The 22,787-nt window shown below is 42.6% G+C and overlaps 1 protein-coding gene across 2 annotated transcripts in view; it reads right to left on the bottom strand.

Annotated features, from left to right (window-relative positions):
• Positions 1-22,787, bottom strand: part of FGF13 (fibroblast growth factor 13) — a 258,055-nt gene that overhangs the window by 122,227 nt on the left and 113,041 nt on the right. The gene's annotated exons all lie outside the window — the stretch shown is intronic.

Consider the following 22,787-nt stretch of genomic DNA (forward strand, 5'->3'; position numbering starts at 1 on the left):
CTTATAGCTGTTCCATTTCATCCACAGGTGGATTCTGCTTTCCCAGACAGTGCTCCTCCCTGCCTTAGATGGATCGTTGGTAGTTATTGCACAGTCCCTTCCTATACACTCAACAAAATCCTTATTAGAGAATCAAGAACAATATGAGCCTAAATGATGCAGTTAAAACGTGCTTTAGGCAAAACATTTCATTCTGAGTTAATTCTTAAGGTTTGCAATATCCTGCCTTCACCCCCACACCAAAGATTTCACTGATGATTTTAGATAGTGTTTTTATTTCTGATTTGAAACTACTTTCCATTGTGAAATATCTTCATTTTTAAAATAAGCAACTCTACTTTTGCAATCAAAATTGAAAGCCCGCAGCCCTTTTGAACATGTTTCTTTCAATATGTGTAGGAATTTCTAAACTTTTTGATCTGTTGAAAAATTCTGAAATATGCTGTCTTTGGGTCAACCACTCAGAATAATTTTTTCAGATCTTCCAAAAATATTTGCACAGAACACTCCCCCTTGACCTAAAAGAGTAATTGGATTAACTGCTAGCAGTAATAGGCTCTTATCCTCTAAAAAGACTAGCCAAGATAAGGCTGCATGCAGATCCTTGTGCATAATAAAGACAATGACATCCAACATCAAAAATTTGTTGATTAATTCTGCTAAGAATGCATGTCCTCTTTCCCCAGTGGAAAGGACGCTAACGTTTCTGCACATAGCCTTATTTCCTAGCTGTTCTGGGAAATCATCTCCTACCAAACAGCCTTTGATTAACTCTAATCTGGCCCCTATTCAGTGATGCAGCTGCCTATAACCGTGACCTTACGTGCCCACATGCAATGAAGGGAGCAGAAGGCCCAACATGCAGAGCAGACCCACTTCTCAGGGCAGCCTGCTGCCTCCCTGGAGCCTGGGCTAAAGATGTGAAGAGAAAGCTTCCCACCCTGGTACGGCCCCTGATTATTATCCGTTGCTGATTTTTCAGCAATGATGTTGCAACAAGTCATCCAAGGGCAATCAGAAGAGACTTCAGGGTCTTGGGATGACTGGTTAAGGGATCAGGAGCACAAGTTCGTGTTCTTCTCCATTCTTCCAGTTGCAGGGAATGATGAGGGAAGAAAGAGGAAGAGCCAGCAGATCAATACCTGGTTCTCAGCCTGGTTTAGATTGGATATTAGGAAAAATTTCTTCGCTGAGGGGATTGTCAAGCATTGGAACAGGCTGCCCAGGGAAAGCAGTTCAGTCCCTGTCCCTGTAGAGATTTAAACGACGTGTAGATGTGGCACTTAGGGACATGGTTTAGTGGTGGACTTGGCAGTGCTGGGTTAACGGTTCGACTCAATGATCTCAAAGGTCTTTTCCAACCTAAACGATTCTATGATTCTATGAGCGTGGTTTGGAAGAACTGCATTTTCCTCTCCAGATGCTGCTAGGCAGTGCCATCCGCCTTCTGCATCTGTGCTGTGATAAAGAGGAGAGCCACACTGCTGCTCACCAAGGGCTAAGTAACATCCACAATTTACTCTCCATTGTGCAGACCCACTGCCTTTCACTTCCCAGCCACCAGGATCTGCGGTTTTGCTATGCATGACCTGTGCCCACTCTTACTTAACTCTGCAGCTCAGTTCACCATTTGTGTATTTGCCTCTGAATGAATAAATATTGCCACTCTGAGTGGCTTTCTGCTTTTCCCGTCTGCTAAAATAAATGCAAGCTGGCTGCTTTCCAAACAGGTGGGTTTCTCCATGCACCACAGCAGAAAAGATAGTAATTTTCAGTGTACTGTTCATTTTCCTGGAGTGTGCATATCAAGAGCAGCAGGCACACAGACAGAGCTGTAAGCACACCTGTGTTACTGGAGACACTTCGTGGAGAAGCAGGGGCTGGCTCAAGGGAGGATACCAAAATGGCAGGACCTGCTTGGCCGGCTTCAGGAAATGACCCTTCCAAATTGCACAGGCACCAAAAGATGTTGCACCTGCAGATCAAGTTCTGGCTGTCACCTAATGCACTAGCACACAGCTTGTGAAACAAGCACTCCTCTTTCTGCTCCAAAGATGCAAGGAAGGAAGCCCTGTGGATGACAGGAGGAGATGGAAGGCAATCCTGGATGGAAACAAGAGCTTCCTCACACTCCTCACCCACCCCTATCTACCACGAAACCCACTCTGACCAGCTCAATGCAGAGAATATATCAGAGCCACACAACGTACCACAGAACTTACGTTTCCCTCCACTGAGAAAGCAAGGAATGTTGCTGTTTCTAAGAGAATATCCTTGTAGTGTGGTAAAAATCAGGCAAGCAGAGGAGGAGGTGGCAAGAGATTTGCTAGAAAGGTCCAGGGATGGGTGGGAAGCTTAACAGTTTTTGAGCAAGCTTTGGAGAGCTACAGTTCACTACTTATAAAATTGCTCTTGTGCAACATAACTTTAATAAGAATTTAATTATTAATCTAGCTCTATTCAGAGCTAGGAGAATAGTTTCAAATGACGGAGGAAGTCAAGAGAAGTGGGAATGCCTATAGCTTTTTTCTTCCTATTTATAGGGCATCTATTGACAACAGTAGGGCTACAAAAGGAGACAAACTTCCCTGTGGTGGAGACAAAAGAAAAACAAAAACACACAAAAAAAGAACTAGTAGAAATCAGAATCATCTTGGAAAAGCAAAACAAGGAATAGCAGCCTGTAAAAGGCAACAAAATCATCAAAAAAAGGACTGTATCCTTCTTGGACATCTGAAAGAAGTATCAGCCATACCTTTTGGGAACAGGACATGTGCAGCAGTACAATAAATAGTCTTAAGACCGTTTCAGAGACACTTCACTGCTGCAGCTCTCGGGCATTTTGCTAGGAAGAAGGGGATAAGAACAGAAGCACCGTTCATGAAAGAACAGGTGACACCTCTGAATTATTTGCCTCATTTACTCGGGATTAACAAAAGGAAGGAGGCAAGAAATGGAGTGGTTTAAAATTCAAACTCATTACAGAAAAAGCTGTTCTGAGAAACAGCCTCAGAGGAAATCTTCCAAAGCAAAGCACAGAAAACTAATCAGCAGGAGCAAAAACCTAAGTCTGCCACGGAGAGTGCACAGCATGTTCCCACGGCCCTGGGAAGCGGCAGAGCCCTGTACGCTGCGCTGGGTTGGCAGCGCTGCCCGAAGCGGCCAGGGGCTCTGACCGAACTATGTACACAGCTGCTGCTGAACAGTAGAAAAATCCTTCCAGAAAAGAAAAGAGATCTACTTTAACCTGAAATTAACGTTCCTCTTCATTTTAAGGGTGGAAGTTATTTTCTACAAGGTAAAGATCAAGCTTATACAACCTAGGTCTCTGTACATACAGACACACACATACACAAAACATTTCATTTTTAAAACAGTCAAATGAAAGGCTGCAACATTTTCTCATATTCTTTTCTTGGACTAAAGCTTTAGTTAAATTTGCCTTCATCCACAAGCAACTTCTGCAACCCTAAAAGTCTTTCCAGCAAGTTCCAGCACCTGAAAAATACTATTCAAGTGTGGTCTCAATGGAGTCATTCACATGGCCAAGAGAAACCTCTGCCTACGCTGGCGTTTCCACTTACCAGTGTATTACCTACTGCAGAGGCCACTGCTGGAACAGCCTTCCCCAGCCAGCAACTCTCAACCACCCAGGTTGCCAGCACTATGACTGAATATTGCATCTCAACTAATTTGACAATTAGCCAGATTTTTTTTTTCCTCTCCATCTGGCCCATGAAGTGTTAAATCATTATAGCCACTTGAACAGCACATCGATTGAGAGTGGTGTATGACGATACTCACAATACTGCGTTTCCTATCCCCCTTTCCCTGAAAACAAAAGGACCACATTTCAGAAGCCTTCACTTGACACAGGTTTTAGCAACTGTACTTGAAAACATTTTTTCCCCTCTCTACACTTATCTAAATCCCTTTGGACATTACATAAACCTATGTGCAATTATGCTATCACTGTTACACAGCGTAGCTACAATGCACTTGCTGCATATACACAGAGGGCTTTCGCTTTTCACTGTTACAATTTAATCAGCACCAAGCCAAATTAGCAGATTAAACTACCAGTTTTCCTGTTACTGTCCACCTTAATGATTACGCATGTAGCGTCCAGCTGCATGTTCTGTATATTGAGATCATTCTCAGCTACCAAGCAACTTTCTCGTGTACTGTATCATGGTACTTCCACATAACGGGCGGCACATTCGCAGTGTACTAGCAGCCTAACTGTACCCGAATTACAATAATTTTCATAAGCGTGACCTTAACTGTTTTATTTTTATTTTATGTTTAAAGTGGTATCTTTCAATTCGTTGAGACAGCTGCTAGACCATATGAAAGACAAGGCGAGAGGTGATCAGTGCTGGGTCACAGACAGCAGGAAGGATTTTGCTACCTTGCTGCGAACAGTGACTTGGCTAATGACACTGACCTGACAGATCAGGGAGCACACGAGGAAGATTTTCACTGCCCATTTATTCCAGCTTGAACAGACAGAAGCTCACAGCAGAAATTGGAACCAACTTCACCTCAGCAAGCATGAAGCTACCAGCTCCTCCCTCTCCAAGCGGACTCTGGAGGGAGATGCCTTGGCAGCCTTCTTCTGCCTGCCCTGCGGGTGGGTAGTGGATGAGCAGGACCTTCTTGACTCCCCAAAACGGAGAAGCCAACCTACCCCACGTGTGCACAGCCTGGTGACGGTACCGAGACAGGCTGCATAAGCACAACATTACAAGATTTTCTTGTTCCTCCTACTGTTTCAAGCTGCCTCCACTCAGATAGGAGAACCGATGCCGCAGAGCCACTCAATTCTCTGAGCAGGTGTGCAAGCAGTGAGGGAAGATAAACCAAGAAAGCTGCCAGTGGTGTAGCTTAGAGTACATGCACAATGACATCGGCATGGCCCCAGGTGCACCGAGGCGGCTGTGCACACAACCTGGAACACAAAAGTGCCGGCACTCTAGAGTAAAGCCTGATCCAAAGGGAATTTCAATACTCTGATTGCATACTAGCAAAAAAGAGTTAAAAACCCAAGAGGTGCTGTGTTTCAGTCAAGCTGTAAATAACTCAGATGAATGACTGTGGCCCGGCAGATCACTGCTCTGTTCAAAGTGGCCCAGCCAAGGCCAACATACCTCGCAGTTGTTCGTGACCAAGTGACACGTTGCCACCAATGGGAAGGGCACAGTGACAAGGTCATAGAAAGGAAATAAATTTTGAATCCTTTGCAAACTAGCACACATTTCCACGCAACTTAGCATGAAATTCAGATGTTGCTACAAGTGACCTCCATGCTCGGGTGGCTGCTGCTCCCTGAGCTTGCACAGCTACCGTCCACTGCCAGCCGTGGGAGACAGCTCTGCAGCAAGAACTTCGACAATGCACATAAATGTGCGCTCACAATGCGCAACACACACTTTGGAATTAACTTTTCCAGAAATCAAAAAGCAAAATGATCAAATAAGGCTGTTCTGCTAAAGCAAAACAAAAAAACCACAAAAATAGTGGAGTTTATTGCCTTTATATATATTTATATTTTACACTACATTGCATAATATGCTCACATTGGTGTTCAGCACTGTAAATGACATAAAAAATAACCCAAGGCCGCAAACACAGCAGAGCTCTAAGAAAAAAAATCGCCACATTTCACATTCCAGTGCATGAAGTGAATACTGCAGTCCTCTAGCTTGTAACAAAGTTAGCAAAGACAAATGTCTTTCTTAGGAAAAAGATATTGTTTCAATACTGAGCTACAAATTGGCTCCTATCCTAGTGTTTAGGACTTAGTAAGTGGACTTTATTTTAGTAGAAGGAAAAGCCACTCTTTTCAAACTAAGGACACTGCATACTGCAGATGGAAGTGGGGGAGCTGCCTCTGGGGATACAATAATCACTTTTTGTACTGCTTTGAAACCATCAATATTGGAGACGAGTCACTATTTCATGTCATTATCATATGTATGTCTAACTGGGTCTTTACACAGCTCAAAATAAATACATTTATTCTGGAAGTTGTTTCAAAAACTTTAAAACACGGAAAGGACTTTGTTGCTGTAAATGTCTGGAACTTGTGGGTTCATGCCAGCTCCAGTTAAACAGGAAAAAAAAAAAAAATAATCAAGAAAAGCTTCAGAGCAATTTGCAGTAGCTGAATATTTGGCCCATGCAGCTGTCAAAACAAGTGCTCAAGTATGTAGGTCCTGCAAACACTCATTACTGAGCATTGCAATGCTTTGGACAGTTCAATTTTGCAAACCATGTGCTCAGCAGTATTTGTACAGTTCCTAATCACCAGTGGAAGGAGTCTTTGTATTGCTCCTTTCCCTGTATGCCACATAAGCACTTACTTTTTAATATTAGCCCCCATGATTCCACTTGCATCTTAAGTGACTGCTGGAGAAGACAAAATAAATTTTTAAAGGGTACTCACAGAATTCATTTAAGAAACGAGGTCTTTGCAGGGTGAAACAAATCTACCTTCCCTTTCACTCTTAAATCTACTAATCTGTAACTTCCATGTTACCAGCGTACTCTGCTCTTGAACTGAAATCCTAAAGAGATTTTGCAGAACTTTACTAGCATTTTAGTCCACCTTTAACTATTCATTTCACAGCAGATACAGAATTGACATGGGCTAACGTGCTCACTGTTGCATACACCAGCTTGCCACCACACTAAGGAGAAGGGGATAAAGGATGCAGATAACAGATGTGCTATCCTCCCACCCCACCCCCCACACACACTGAGCCCCTGTCTACAAGAGGTCCTACCTCTCACCTTGTTTTTTTGGGATCCAACCCACATGAAGCCCTAGCTGGAAGGAAGACAACAGTGACTTTGAGCTGTTTCTCCTTGTCCTGAGCTGTCATGCTCAGTGACGAGTGAGGCTGTCCTGGATGCCTGTGGATCTCCAGGCTGCTAAACACAATGATCAGAGATGACTCACTGTCACTCTCACATACATTAAATGGTTCTGTCAATTTTCTGACTTGAATTATTGCTGTAATTGTTGTGTCTCACAGCTGAGGAGCTGACACTAGGGCTGACTCAACCACCAGAGAGCTCCTGCAGCTGTGCTGGGTCAGGCTGCTCGTGATGCTGGGGCTCGGACCTTGCCCTTACCCATCAGAAGTTATTCTCTCCCACCAGGTAAGACAATGAAAGAGAGCTTCCCTTGGCCATAGCTGGCAGATCAGTGCTGAAGTTTCTCTCCAGGAACGCTTTGCATATCATACATTAATAGAGTCTGACTAACAGCTTTAGTTTCACATCATGTCTAGACAAAGTGTCCCGCTGTGGGCAGTTGCCTGGAAGGGCACTTGAAATAGCTATGGGTGAACAAAACAGAAACTGTGTGGAGAGCTGACACGTTGCATGGTCACTGCACCTCATTTATTTATTCACAGAAAAGTGAAAATAATGGGAATCTCGCTGAGATTTTAGGCAGAAAGAAGCCAAAATCCCAATATTCATTCCTTTCAGTAGATGCCCCCAACCACCTAGAACAAAGGAAACAGAAGAAGTGAGGCAACGAAAAGTCCCACAGAAGCTTTTTGAGGGTAAAAATGTAAAGAGGCACAAGCTGCATAAACAAGATGTTCAAGCAAGCGCTCCCCAGTGCCGAACTGCTCTCCTGAGCCAGCTCTCTCCTGAGCCCAGATGTACCCAGCAGCGTCCAGCTGCATTCTGGCAATACAACTTTTACCCAGGCATTAACCAAAACTCCTCAGCACCACACACTCCATGCAGGAAAGCATAAAAGCACCACAAAGTCCCAGTAAACTGATGCTGAAAACAAAGAATGGATGGTGAAGTATTTACAGCACACCAGAGCCTCTACCACTTCTCAGCCACCAAAAGAGTTTGCTTGCCCTTGCCATGTTTCTTGCTAGGTGAACATTGCATCTAGGTATAAAATTGCATCACTGCTTTCCTTCATTTAAATGATCTATTTAAACTGAATGCATTAACTGCCTTTCAGCACCTTTTATTACCTTCTAACAGGTTTTGACACAATTAAAGTTTTAAATGTTTACTTGATATTATCTTGCATCTAACAAACGTTTTCTGATATTCCCAAGTAAACCTCTTGCAGGGATTAAGTTATCCACTGGTCTTCACACAGTTGCAATGAAACCCATTTATTTTACCACTGCAATTCTTTTTGAATCAGGCCTGCAAAGTCTAAGGAGTTTTCCAATGATTATGTTGTGATAGATGAGATTTGCTGAAATCAGATTCATTTTTAAGTTTCTACAGAATTTAAGTCTTTTTTCCTCCATTAGGATTTCCTAGTTTCTGCACTATTCAAATCCATATAAAGCCTGGCTATTATTCTCTTAGTGCTGTCAGTTTGTATGCATCTTCTCAAGTTTTTCCTCTTTCTTCTTATTAACTATTTCATATTGCAAATTCCCATTTTCAAGGTAAAGGTGCTGCTGTCACAACAGTCCTGTAAGTGAATCATTATGACTATTATGCATTCATAAATAACACATTACAAGACTTAAATATTTTTTTACAGCTATTGCAACCTGATTGGCCTACATGTAATAGAAATTGTGCACCCATGAAATTAAACTGAATAAAAAAAATTAATTTTCAAAGGCGCTTAGTTCTCTGAAAAAGTTATTGCCTCTAATTCTTTTTGGTCAATGTTATTTTATTTTGGATCCTAAAATAGAAATTAGGATACCAAAATAAATAAAAACACCAGCCTCTAGGTAGAGAGCTGAAGTAATGAACAGCAAGCAAATTCCACTGAAGGCCAGGCAATCACAGCATTGGGAAGAAGATGGGAAGGGGAAGGAGGGAGGAGGAAAGCAACCACACAGATACCTGCTAATGAACCTGTATGGCAGCCCCTCAAATCCCAGAGTCCACTCCAGCCCTGCGCCCTTTGCAGTGGCCCTGCAAACCCAGTGTCTGCAGAACCAGTGCCTGGGGAGAAGCAACCCAGCCTTGACCACATCTTCTCCTCCCCAAAGGCAAGGTCGGGTAGGAGGAAAGGGACCACAGGAAAGGTTTTATCCCTCCTCTGCACAGGGCAAGGGCAGAAAGGTTTCCATGGATCTGTGATCATAATCTCATGAGGAGCTGGGAGAGGGGGCGAGAGGCTAGCAGGATGGCACGCAATTTATCCTCACAGCTGGCAGCAACACACCCACACTGGAAGCTAGCAATCTAAAGGGCCTCAAAAGCAGTGGGACACATCTTCAGGAAGAGAATTAAAAAGCAGAGTCCTGATCATCAGTGATCTCCACATGTTCTTACAACAGGGAGGGCAAAACACCAAGTGTGGGTCATCACTAATTGCATCTCCACATTCCTCCCCCCTGGAAGGGACAGAAAATGCAACTGTGCTTTGATTTGATGTCACCAAGCCTTTTGCAATTAATTCCTCTGTGCTCTCAAAGAACCCCCTGATTACAGAGAGCTCCGCGCAGACCCCTGGGTACGTCTGAACAGGCTGGACTGACATTTGCAACAGCTACAGCAAGTGCCCGTTGCTGTGCTCTTCTCTCTGCCTTTGCACAGGTTTCAGTGCCCATATGTAACACACATTTAATTGCTCGCCTCCCGGTAATCACCCCGCATCCTGCTGAGGCAGGCCACGTACCTAATGAGCAACAGTAACAAACAAAATCCTACTTCGTTGTAAGCTTTGCTTAGTTTTTCACATTCCCCGTGAGAGGCAACGAGACTTTAATTTGATCTCAAAGCCCATGTGTAAGGTAAGGACATCTATCTAACGGATTACAACCACAGAAAAGGCCAGAGACCTCCAGTGCAGAACCGCTGGGAGCTGGGTGCTCTGTGTCGCCAGACTGACCAGCCCCAAGAGTCTGCACAACCTTCCTCTTTCCAGGGACTCACCGTGGATGCTCCAGCACAGAGTCAAGAGAACATTTTAAATGTTTCTATACCCCTTCTGCTCCCATCCAACTTGAAAGGACTAAAGAGTACCCTTGCTTTCCCCACGCACCCCCTGCCCTCACACCTCCATCCCAGGTATGCTCCTGTGAGAAACGCCTTGCTGTGCCCCGACCGTACCTGCTGCAGGCACGCTCTGCTCCGCGCATTCTTACAGCACTGCACAGACTTAATTTCCACACACACACGCTTTTTTTTTTTTTCTTTGCCAGGAAGAAATTCAGCCAACAACAAAATGGGGAGTGGATGTTGCCCAAGAACAATCTTGCTAGTTTTTACAAAATAAAAAATGCAAAAGGACACTTTTTCTCACGAGTTGAAACCATTAGACAAGTCCACATTTTTTGGCTGACCCAACTTCGTGTTTAGTGAAACACTCCGTAAAATGTCTCCCCGGTTTCTCCTGAATGGCCTTTAAAACACTGGCAGTTCAGCCTGCTTAGTCAGCACTACACACGGAAAGCTGTTAAAACCTGAGCCTAAATAACTAATCTCTCATAGCCACTCATGCCTATCCCACAGAGCATTAATGTGACACGTAAGAGTTGTCCCCAGCACAGACTGCAGCACGGACAACGTTTAGATTTCTTTCATACCTAAACCAGCAAGATTTTCATTTTATTTTTGGTTCAGTCTTTATCACAGGGCTAATAAGCCCTGGACAGATAAGGCTTTTGCAGGCTATCCGAGGCTAAATCACCTAAACGCACGCCTCCACCTTATAGCATTTTGCTGTTGCTACTTCTGGCATATGGAGAATTTAGATGAAAACAAGCAAATACTGGATGAAAGCTATTCCAGAAAAAGCTGAATATTTATGGCTTGTACACAGCAACCTGACTGGCAAGTGAATGCTTTAGGTAGAGATAAAAGGCATGACAGAAGAATAACTTTTATTTATGCAGTCTGCATTTAATGAACGCATCAACATTTGCAGCTGATTAGGGCTAACCTAAGTGCTTTGTTGTTCCCATTGCAATTCTGAAGGCTCTGGACTTTATTTATTCTTTTTCTTCTTTTTTTCCTTCCCCCATAGTTGCAACTAAATATATTTTCTGGCTTTGCAAAGGCCTATTTCCTTTTATAGAATCCAGATGACAGGCTGGGGACGGTATTTCCTAGCTGAGGCATCTGCCTCCTTGACAGAGGGAGAGATAATCACATTGGGTGAAACAGGCTCGGCGTCTGTGACAAGCTTAAGATGTCAGAAATGAGAGCATTGCGTCTTGTCCCTCTGGATATTTTTTTCTTCAGAAATTTAGCCACATCTCATGTGAAACGCAGCCAGCTTGCAGTGCTGCTCTGCCGCCAGCAACAGAGAGGGGGAGGAGGGAGGGAGGCAGGGGACCGTTTCACTTCTGAGGCTGCCACAGTTTCTATTTAATTGCTTGCTTATTTATTTAATTATGGCAGCAACACGAGCTTCTGGTCAAGCTGCCAGTACGCTTTCCCTGAAACAATTCACTGCTCTGAAATTACTTCTGCTGGACAATCCTTCACTCCTGGATCTTCCCCAGAAGTGGCCAAAGCACTGAGCAGCCCCATGTTCTTCTGCATCCCCATCAAGAAAGAGCAAGATGTCACAGCTGACTGGAGCTACCTTGCCCCAAGGCAGCAGAGGCTGGAGGCTCAGGACACAATGGGTTTGCAAGGGGGCCAAGTCTGGAGAAGCATCTCCAGGTGGCTTGAAAGCTGAGATCTAAACAAAAGCCTCCACGGCTTGTGTCACTGCCTACTGGATCAGCACTAACCTACAGCACTTCCCCCCACTCCACACTGATTAAGTCCTGCTTTTTAAATTATAGATCAAATGTTCTGCACTCAGAGATCAAATTAGTCAGATCAAGGTGCTACTTTTCTTTTGAGACGGGCCATTTGATGAATGAACCTTTCTGAAAGCAGATTCCTCTTCACTCTCACAACTAACTTTTTATTGCCAGATGCTCACAGATCATGGAAGAATTCCAACAGATGTGCCACCACACAAGAACAAGGAGACTTTTTGAATTAAAGAATAACATTAAGCCATAAATGATTGTTTGATGTAGATGACTTACTGTAAGTATTTTAGCTATATGTTCGTCATTGGGTTCTTTTCCAAGGAAGTGGAAAATAATCCTACTGAAGCTATAAAATGTTCCTTGAATCCATCACTTCCGTTCCCTTCACAGCAAATATATGAAAAGCAAAAATTGCCAGTACATAAAAGATATATAAGGTGATACTGAAAGACCTTCTGCAAGAGACACACACTCTCCTTGGCAAATATGAGCTCTGGTCCAATACAGTTACTCAACGACTGTACAGTAACCAACTATCAAAGTGTTCCTTTTAAAACACATCAGGCAACTTAGGCCAGCAGACAAACAGCGTCACAGGCAGCAGATGGCTATTATTTGATCAGCTATAGTCTATTTAATTTACTGCAAGGTTATATTTATCGTGCAAATGCTACCACAGCAGATGAAATTCCACCTGAACTGACTGAAGCCAAGGTAACAGCCCCCCATCCCACCCCCACCCCCTACGTGGCTATGCCTTTCCCACTCTCTGGTGGTCACATCCAGACCAAGTGGCAGCAGCAGGTTTTGGAGAAGAGCAAGATGATGCTGAAAACCAGGTTTTTTTCACCAGACCTACCTAAACAATGTAGAACTCTAGATTCTTCACCGGTCCTTCCCTACTATAGCCACAACTGCTTGCCCTGAGGGAATCCTTTTCCCTACTCCTGTTTTATTTTGGAACCAACTTTTTTGTCCTGTACTATGGATCCTGGACCATAACAGACTCACAGCATTTGCCTTGTTCTGACACGTAAGTAGCAGCTTCAGCAGGAAGAGCAGACTGCTGTACTGCCTACCACAGAGACTTCAAAAACCAATATATTTTAATCTCCTCGAGTTTTCAGTTAATTTGAGCTCTGCATAGTAGTAGTGGTCTGCGTTCACCAGCTTAATTACAGCCTTGTCAACTCGTTATGGCTAAAGGAAAAGGTCCAAAATCATCCCTTAAAAGCACACATTCAATTGCTACTCCAGCTCTCCTCCTTCAGTCCAAGGGGATTTAAGTCCAGCGCTCTACAGTTGTGAAGATGAAGATGTGACATAAGTTTGAAAAACGTGCCCGTCATTTTTCATACTCTCTTCATCATTCAGTGAAAAATGACAGCAATCTAGTAGAGGCCTTTACAGCTTCTAGTCCTTCTCTGTGACATAACTTTGTAACCTCTGCTGTGTTGCCTTCTACCTTGCCCACTTGGTTTAAGCCAGTGAACACACTCACTGTGGTGTGAATTATGCCCAGCTGATGGGGGGACCTTTGCTGAGGTCCAACACAGCCAAGTACTAAAACATACAGACTTCTCCTGCAGAAGGTATATACCTAGATATATCCATAAACTTATTTATATATACAATTTTTTTTAGATAGATAGACAGGTAGGCAGGTACCTCCTAATGCTACAGCTTTTTAACAAAGAAAAACATCAGGACTAAGAATGTGGTCAGATCTTCCAGTCGTCTTTGAAGACAACGCAGATGTGGTGGATTAATCTTGGTTCTAACACACAATTGTAGTGTAGACACCTGAACACTAACTTGTGAATAAAAGAAGAGTTTGTGTGCTTGCTTTTTACTTGAAAGAAGGTGATTATTTGAATCTTGAGACTTCTAGCTAGCAGCAGCCACTGTGAAACATTCACAGACCTGCACAAGCAAATGCACACATACATGTGAAGCAGTTCATGTTTGATAAGGTGTATTAGAAAAAATTCCAAATGCATCCTTGCTGTATCACCCATGTCACCAAAGGAGTGCTAGAGACACAAGAGTAAGGACAGCATAAAAATTATTTTGGTACACATATCCTACTAGATTTTATATTTTGTTCTGTACTTTTAACAGTTGAAACAGTAGAACATCACCAGTCCTTTTTAAATTTGTAAAAGGACCCTAAAAAAGGGAAGCTTCATGGATAAACTTCTGTGGTAAGGTAACTTCTCATTTGCAAGATATTCAATAAAATCAATTCAAAACTATTCACTACAGATCAGCACATAGTAGAAAGCTGTATTTTGGATTATCTTGACTGACAAGTGGGAAACACTCTTCAGGAAAAGCCGAAAAAGTAATAAAGGAAAGCAAATCAGCAAAAGAAGCAGCAAAACCAGACACCAAGGGCAGACAAACTGCAAAGAAAAACTTCCCAGTTTATACACAGCATGTGTAAGTGGCTCTGTGGCTGCTCAAGTCTGTAGATATTACACAAAAATACAGTGTTCAGGAAGTTTCTACTGAGACGCTACAGTCCCATGGAAACAACCCCTTGTGCTATACAGGGACTTCTCCCTGAACTGTAGCATATCTTTTTATCTCAATTTCTTCTGTCATTATCACAATTAAAAAAATTGGCCTCACAAAGGTGGAACGATTTTATTATTATTAAAATATGAAAATCACAAAAAAATGAAACCAGGCATCAACAACACTATATCCATCCTCTAGGCAAGTCTAAATGAAAACCAGTTTTGATGCATCTAACATGCATCGCTTATTCTAACCATGACAGGTCACCTAATTCTCATTAAGTGCCATTTCAGAACCGCTTCCCACCCCTGAGATAGCCATATTCACAGATGACACCTGTAATGGTGTATTTGTTAGGAAAATTTCTTGGCCTGGTTCTCAGCTACTTTCAGGTTACACAGGGAGCATCCCCCTCAGGGAATTGCTTTCAACTGGCTATCAAAGGACAGCCCAGCTCCATCCTCTCCACACAGAGGTGCACGTTGCCAGAAGGCAGGAGGTGTCGAGGGAAGGGTGGTATGAGAGGACAGGAGTTCTGCCTACACTTCACCTCTCCACTTTCCCTCCCAAAAGTGTTATTCTCCCCAGAAACCCTATCAATAACCCCCCACTGCATCACTCTGAAGGGAATGGAAGAAAAACAACCTTCCAAATCATGGCAGATTTTAGGGTGCAAGGACTTTTTTTTCTGAGGGGCAGGCAGAACAAATACATACTGCATAAGCACAATGAAGTGCAAAAGCTTGCTGCAAGTCAGAGAGCAGAGATGCACATATGTATACCTACAGGGGGTCTAGTGAAAGGTGGCAAAATCTTAGAGGGAAAGTGGTGGAGTATTGATTTGAAAAGTTTGAGCAGTATACCCTTGCATGAGCTTGTGAAGCTCTGCATGCACTTACTGGACAGAAACAGTCCTAAAAGATGATTCACCACCCATCTTCAAAGACACCACAGCCAGTCCCTTCTCCCATCTGACTCCATGCCCTCTGCCTAGCCATGTGGGACGGGGGGTGGTGGCTATTCTGAAACCTTGGGACTCCCTGATGGTCCCAGGGCTCATGAGACTAAGCATGTACCATTCCCTCTCCTTATTGCAAGGCAATGAAACCAACACTTACAGTCTGGAAGACAAGCTGTGATCAAATTGAAATTATCAGAGGACTGTAGATCTAGTATGCACCACAGTACATAATATAAACGCCTTTGATCCAACTACTTAACCCAATAGTTAGGGAGGATGTTCCTTTCTCACTGTGCTCACATCTCCTTGTCATCTACCAACAGTTTCACAATTAACACAGAGATCATGACAATATTAATAAGCTACAACTAGCTTGCCCATTGCATAGCCAGGAACAGACTGGTAATCTGCTTCCCAAGTATATTTGCATACTGTTTTTTGCATAGTTTGACCAACCAGGTGAATGGCAAGTTTTAATAATTATCAGCTTGTTTCAGCACGCAACACAGCCTACGGTATTTCTCAGATGTTAAGATCTGTGCTGGAGACTCACTCCCTGGATGTCACGAAAGCCCTGCAAAGCAATTACAGAAGCAAATAAATTATTAAGAGAAAGAAGTGACAGCTCTGGGAATTGATGCAGATCCGGGTGTGAATCTAGGTTGTTAACGACAAAAAGTTATTGTTCAGTAGGTGATTGGTAATGCATAAGAAATGAGAGTTTGGTCCTGTTTTGAATACCTGCATCAACAGCCACAGGAGGAATGAGCAACACAAGTTAACCTTCAGGGGTTTGGTGACTGTCGATTCCTTCAGGCTGCTTCAGACAAACAACAAAGCCCAGCTACCTCTGCCCTTACCCTGGCTCAGAAGCTGACCTTCCAGCACCCACCCTCTCAGCTGCACCCATGCCAGATGCAGTTTCCTCCCCCACGGCTGAGGAGCACTACCACCATCTTCTCCCCATCTCCAGCCCCACTCCATGGACTGCACCCCTGGAAATGCAGCCTGGCAGCAAGCGGGGCAGAACAAGCCTTGCACCCACATGGTTCCTGCCTTAAATTGGTTTTCAGTGCTCTCACCTCTGAGTAAAATTAAAACTTGCAGACTTCTACTGCTGTCCTTAGCACTCTTGACATCTAAGCATATTTTTTTTGTTCGTTTTTTCTCCTTTCACTCTTGTTCTCTGCATCTGACACAGGACTGTTCAGAAAGGACATAAGTGGGAGAAAGCACTTGGCAGAAGATTAATGAAAACATTTAAAGTAAACTTTTTCTACAGAAAAGCAAAGTTTCCAGCCCAAAATTCCTTCTCTTCAAATTATATTTTTTTTGTAATTGAAGTCTTTCCAAACAGAGACATTAGCCACAAAACATTTGCTTAATTGCAAACCTAGGGTTCCTGGAGCAGAACAGAGGAAGACAGCAAAAGAGGGGAAATATTTTTTAACAGCTGTGAATCAATCTCAACTCCCTGCAAAATCACTAGAAATCTTTCCACCTAATATAACAGGCCTGGCCTGTGCTCCCAGCATACAAACCAACTTGTGCCCTTCTGCTGAAATACCCGTTTCTTTCACCTAGGCAACTTGTTGCCACTCCAGGACTGTTACTTCTCCCTCCCTCTCCAAAATGGTACCAATAAGACAGCTTACGTAAGGGCAAATATGACAGTCTGTCAAGACATAAAGACATTGTTACAAAAACTTGTGTTACAGTGATCGGCTGTTCTCTCTGGCCCTGCAAGAGATTGCTTCCTATGGAGCAACAACATCAGGGATGGAGCTGGGGGGAAATTCTTTGCTAACATTCAAGGGTGGAAAGGATGGAATAACCCAGGAAGGCTTTTTGGGCTGGGATGTTCAGAGTACTCCTGGAGTTAATGAGAAGTGCTCGTTACAGTTTATATCTAAGTTGAATCTTTAATACAACATATCAGCTAACAAATCTGAGACCAAAGACCTTGAGATGAAAAGCGAAATCTGCATGTTTCCTGTCTTCAAATATTAACAACATGATTGAACTTACAAACCTGACTTAACCTGAATACTCTTGAGATATCACATTTATACCAGAGCCCCAAACAGGCAAATATGCTTCCAATTAAAAATTTGTATGTAAAAGTTTATATACACACACACACACACTGGTATGCATATTTGCACACATACCTCAGTCTCTGCGTTAGTCTTGTACATCCTCCTGGTGCCTTTCCTTTGGTGCTGTCATCTAATCTATCATCTTCACATACTGTTTCAAAGCCTCTACAAATTCTCACGCTTCCTATCCTTCTCTTCCAGAAGTGGAAGAGATCTCTCAAATGCAATTTCTGCCAGCAGCAATCCCAGTATCAATGGTGCTGCCCTGAAAGTCAGTAGACAGAAACCTGAATCTGCTTTTCCAGCTTCTGTAGCATTCCATTCCATAAGATCATTAAACTGTAGGCTCAAAGTTACACAGTTTAAATCATGTCCTTTTGCAAAAAAGCGTTAAATTCCAAATAATTGAATTGTGATTCATTATCTGTCATTTTCAGTCAATATATCATGTCTAGCAAATATTGATTTACATGTAAGATTACAGACTTTGCAGTTGTCTCTTCCAACAAAGCTATTCAATAACAATGATAACCAAGAACTGACAGGCAATTTTTCCAGTATACACAAATTAATCTTTGCTAATTTGAACCTAAATGACTGCAGATTTCCTGACTCACATGCAAAATTACAGGTGTTGATTTTGGTTTTTTGGTCACATTACTCTTCTCCTCCCCCCTCATCTTGTCCTTTGATTATTAAACTCTTCGATGGTATCTCATGCTTTCATTTTACTTGCTTCATATATTTGGCAGAAATGCAGATTTCCCTTTCCATCACAGCATGTATCTTTAGATTTTTTTACAAAGTATTTTCCCTTCTCTTAAAGTCTTCCAATACATTCTTCCTGTGTGACATCTGCAAATCCAAACCTGACATCCTACTTTGCAAAATAGTTTCGGCATGATTTTCCAAAGCAGTCAGGCAGCACCTCACATGTCCTCACCCAAAGGAACAATCTTCCCACCAACGGCTCTGCACGTGCCTTGCCTCGGAGGTTTCTCTTCACAGCTTTTATTATAACCTCAGCTCCCACATGGACCGCGATACGTGTACTAGCTACCACCACACAAAAACCTATTTTTACTCATCTGGGTAAGACCTGGTCCTAAAGGTTTTGTGTAAATGAATTTGTGACTCTCTTTGTACTCTGCAACTGCAGATCGGATCTCTGCTTTCCTTGGAGGCTGAGCACTGCAAGCTCACCTGCTGCCTTGGTCTCTCCACCAAGACTTGTAGGCTTGTCTCCTCAAACCAGGACATGCTGCTTGGCACTAAATTAAATTGCTTTTTGTTGTGTTTTTTTGTTTTGTTTTGTTTTAAACATTAAACAACAGTTTTCTAATAACCCTATCAGTTTTGAGTCTGATACTCATTACGATGAGTATCATGTCAAATTAGGGACCCCACCTGCCCTCCAAATTCACATCTGATTCAGGAGTATCAAAGTATTTGTTAATGGTTGAAAAGTTTCTTCCTTAGTTTTTCTTTTTAATTCATACTTTTAAACACTTCAATCACTTCAGCAGTGACTCTATTCTTTAAATCTCGATGTACACTCAGATAATGGCTTGGTTTTCCCACTAACTGTAGGCTGTTAAACAATTCTACACTTCAGGGTCAGTACTATTAACAAAAATACTCGCTGTTAATCTCCAGATCTCCATTCAGCTTCACAAAGGGCATTACAGGCTCCCGCCAATTAACCTCCACAATTAGTTCAGTTCGCACTGCAGCCTCAGAACTACTACTGCATTTTGTCATCTTTCATATTTTCTCCTATTTCCCTATTGCAAGTTATTATATTCTATTTCTATTACCACACAGCATTTTTCATAACAGCCAGTGACAACTCTGTATCATTACATATAATCAAGAGGAAACTATCCTAGTTAAGCCAGAAATTAAATAATTGAGAAAGGACAGTTCTCTATATTGACTCTTCACACCACCACTAAACATAACCCCCCACTAAACTAAACTTAAAAAAATGATAATAAAAAATTAAGAGCTTCCAGTGTAGAATCATCACAGGTTTTCCCTTGACAGGGCAAAAGATGAACCCTGTGCTAGCTGACACTCCATCAACTAAAAATAAGGCTACTATGATGGAAGGTGACTATCCTAACCTTGCATATCCTAACCTATACCACACCAAGATAAAGACCATCCACATTAAAGCTTCTGCTTTGGTAAGTCATCACGCGTGCAATAAAACCACACTTTTTTTTCCCTTGAGGGCAGCCTGGCTTCAGCCTGGCAGTGCCATGTGGGCACCACTCGCACGGCTCCTGACACACAGAGCAGGGGTAGGATGCCTGACATGGCCACGGGCAAGGCCACGTTCATTCAGGAGCTTCAGCTCACTGTCATTAAAAGACAGACACTGATGATCTGAAACGGCCACCCGCAGTTCTATGTGCAGAGCTGGCACCTAACCATTGGGAGGGTTATTTTAACACCTCTATGTAGCTTATGTTGTTGTTTTATTGATGTAAAGGATCACACACAGTCCGAGGCAAATTTAAATTGAAATTCTGCTATTTCTTGTCATTGTACAATATGGCAGGCTGCGGTTCGATTTGGTTTCAAGTAAAGCAGCTAACAAACTTCCTTCCAAGCCATTAATTCAGAAATGTAATAAGACTAACACAACTGCACTGACTCATTATAGCAATTTGATGTAAGCTGCACTCGTTAGAGCAGCTACCATCTATATTCGTACGACTGCAGTCTTGTTTTCAGACACCATCAGAGATGACCTGCTGTGCCAAATGTCTCTTCTGTCTCAGGAAAACTTCCGAGAAATAACAAAATGGAAAACCTTCATTTGCTTAGGCCTTAAAATGCATTTGAACACAAGAACATTATAACATTTTGAGCCTCTCTCTTCATCCAGAAAAAAGGTTATTTCACTACATAAGAAGAGAAATTCTACAATACAGACAGTATTGCAAAGGTAGCCATGCAGGACAGAAGTTTAGAGATAAAACTGATAAAACTCCCTCCTATATTTGATGGAAAAGATGGTTTAAGTACAGAAAAGACAAATTATGAGCGTGCCACAGTTGAAAACAATAAGAACCAACCTGTGACCTTGGTGTGCAGCCCAGGCTATCTGTCAGTATGAAAACCAGCTTTGGAGAGAAGGCTATTGCCCAGTGGTGGGGAGAAAAATCTACTTGTGCTTAATAAAATAAAAAGGGCACCAAGAGAAGGTACAAAAGACAATCAAGGCAGATTTAGCCTTTAAGCAGGGACCTTTACAGGTGTTCCAGTCACCAAGTTTGGAATAATTAAGCCTGGCCTTTGAGCTAGATCAACTCATTTCAGTAACTGGAGGTGAAGCACAAAAATCTTGAGCAAGACTAATTATGAGTCCTCCATCAGAGAAATTGAATAGCTTAACACAAAGCAGCTTGTATTCCCTTAGCATACTTAAAAAAAAAAAAAGTGCCGTTACTCACCTAACGAAAGGGAAAGAGAAGCGAAGTAGGCTTTTGACCCTGTACTACACAGTAAAATCAACTGCCTCAGAACAAAAAAGAAAAAGAAAATCATTAAAAAAAAAAATATCTATGTGCATATCTGCTGTTCCCTAAAAAAAACTGTTAGTTGAAACTCAGGTTCACGCTCAACATTTAATAATGTTGTAACTGTGCTGACAACATTGCAGGCTTGCAGCAGGCTGCTGCCTTCATCACATACCTCCCTATGAGTTCACATTAGATAAAAGAGTTTGTTAAACAGATTATATTTATTTATTTTAATTTAAAGCCGCATCTCATGCAACTAAGCCACCAATGCTGGAAGAAGTGCCTGGCATGGGCACAGAGGAATCTGGGACTAGAACCAGAACCTTTCTGCCCCTGAAACACATGCCTCTCACTTGAACTAAAAGGAAACTCTGTTCAGCTGAAGTGACAACTTATCCTATATCCTCCCTGTGGGCTGGCCGATCTCTGCCTGATACAGAAAGGCTGTACCTCAGGCTCATCTTTTCCTTCACTACCCGTGACAGATCCTTCCATGTATTCATAGAGAGCGACTGGGTTTCAAAGGGACTGCTCAGAGATAACTAAAGAGAATTTCACCCAGTATCTTTGTTTCTGAAAACACTTCTAAAGTTCTGTCTCAGTTCTTATTTAGGTGGTCTCCTGAGTAACCTGCTAAATAATTAATATTTCTTTCTTATTTTGCTGCCATAATGTGAATAGTTAATATGTTCCTTTGTAACTACTATATTACAAGAGAATAAAGTGATGCAGTGGGGTTTTTGGAGAGTATTTACACACTTCCACAGAGCCACCTGTGTAGGAGGTGTGAGTGGCTCACATCCCTTTTACCATCCTCACACTGAGAATTTTTTTTGAAGTTTCACATCCCCTTCACAAAGAATCCCAAAACATAGATATTTTGTGAAACCTTTTGTTCTTCTTTTTACTATGCCTGTTGCCATGCCTCCTCTGGTCGTGGCTTGCCAGCCTTGCCTCCCTGCGCTACTGCACACAGAAGATGGACTGTGCCTCCTCCCACTGTGTCACGGGCCACTACGCCAAAGCCAGCTTTTCTGTGACAGCAGATGGTGGAAGACCACTGTGTCTTTGTTCCTCCCAACCACTTGTATTACAACACTGTCTTTACAATCCTGATGCCTACTGTTGTAATAGAACAGGTTTAATACAGCTCAGAGAAACTGTACCAAAAGAGCCTTTGAGATGGAAAGACAGCATTCATGTAGGAGTGGTGGTGCTGGTTCAGATCAAGGGTCAGCCCAGCGCTCCAGCACCAGCTGCAGGTGACGCCTGGGAACAGGGACTAGCAGCCTTGTACAACACTGCCCTTCAATATCTCCCTGCCATCAGCTATTTTCAAGTAAAGTAGGGGATACCTGGGTAACTCCTAGTAGATGTATCCTCCAAGTGCTCCAAATAGTCTCCTTGAACCCACGTTCTCTGTAACAGGCACATAAACACGTGGTGAACTGACAATTATTCAACACTTTCCAAGTTCATAATCTCTCCTTGTTCACCTGTGATTTCTCTGGCTCTTGGAGGTTTTCTGCAGCTTTTTCTCCTCTTCAATCCTTTTCCCAGGACATGCCAGTGCAAAGAGTTTTTTTCAACCTGACACACTCTGAACAAGTTTTTTTTCTGACACTTTGGGGTCTCCAGGTGAACATCAGAAGGAGCAAAGGTGGTGGTGATAGTAGGAAACAGTGAAAGGTTTTGAACCAGAAAAATCCTCAGCTACTTTTGAGAGCCTTCTACCTTCCAGCCCAGCACAGAAAGCACTACAGATCAGAAAAAGCACAGGCACCAAAGCTTCACAAGCATTTCCAGATAATACTCTTAAAATTACTCCTTACAATTAAGCTGTATCATCTGGAAGACTACCAAATCTTTTCTGTAGTACACTGCACCAGACAAATTCCCAGCACCAGATACAAGCTCTGAAACAATGCAGCTTATGTTA

Source organism: Falco naumanni, chromosome 14 (assembly GCF_017639655.2).
Source record: "Falco naumanni isolate bFalNau1 chromosome 14, bFalNau1.pat, whole genome shotgun sequence".
NCBI classification, from domain to species: domain Eukaryota; kingdom Metazoa; phylum Chordata; class Aves; order Falconiformes; family Falconidae; genus Falco; species Falco naumanni.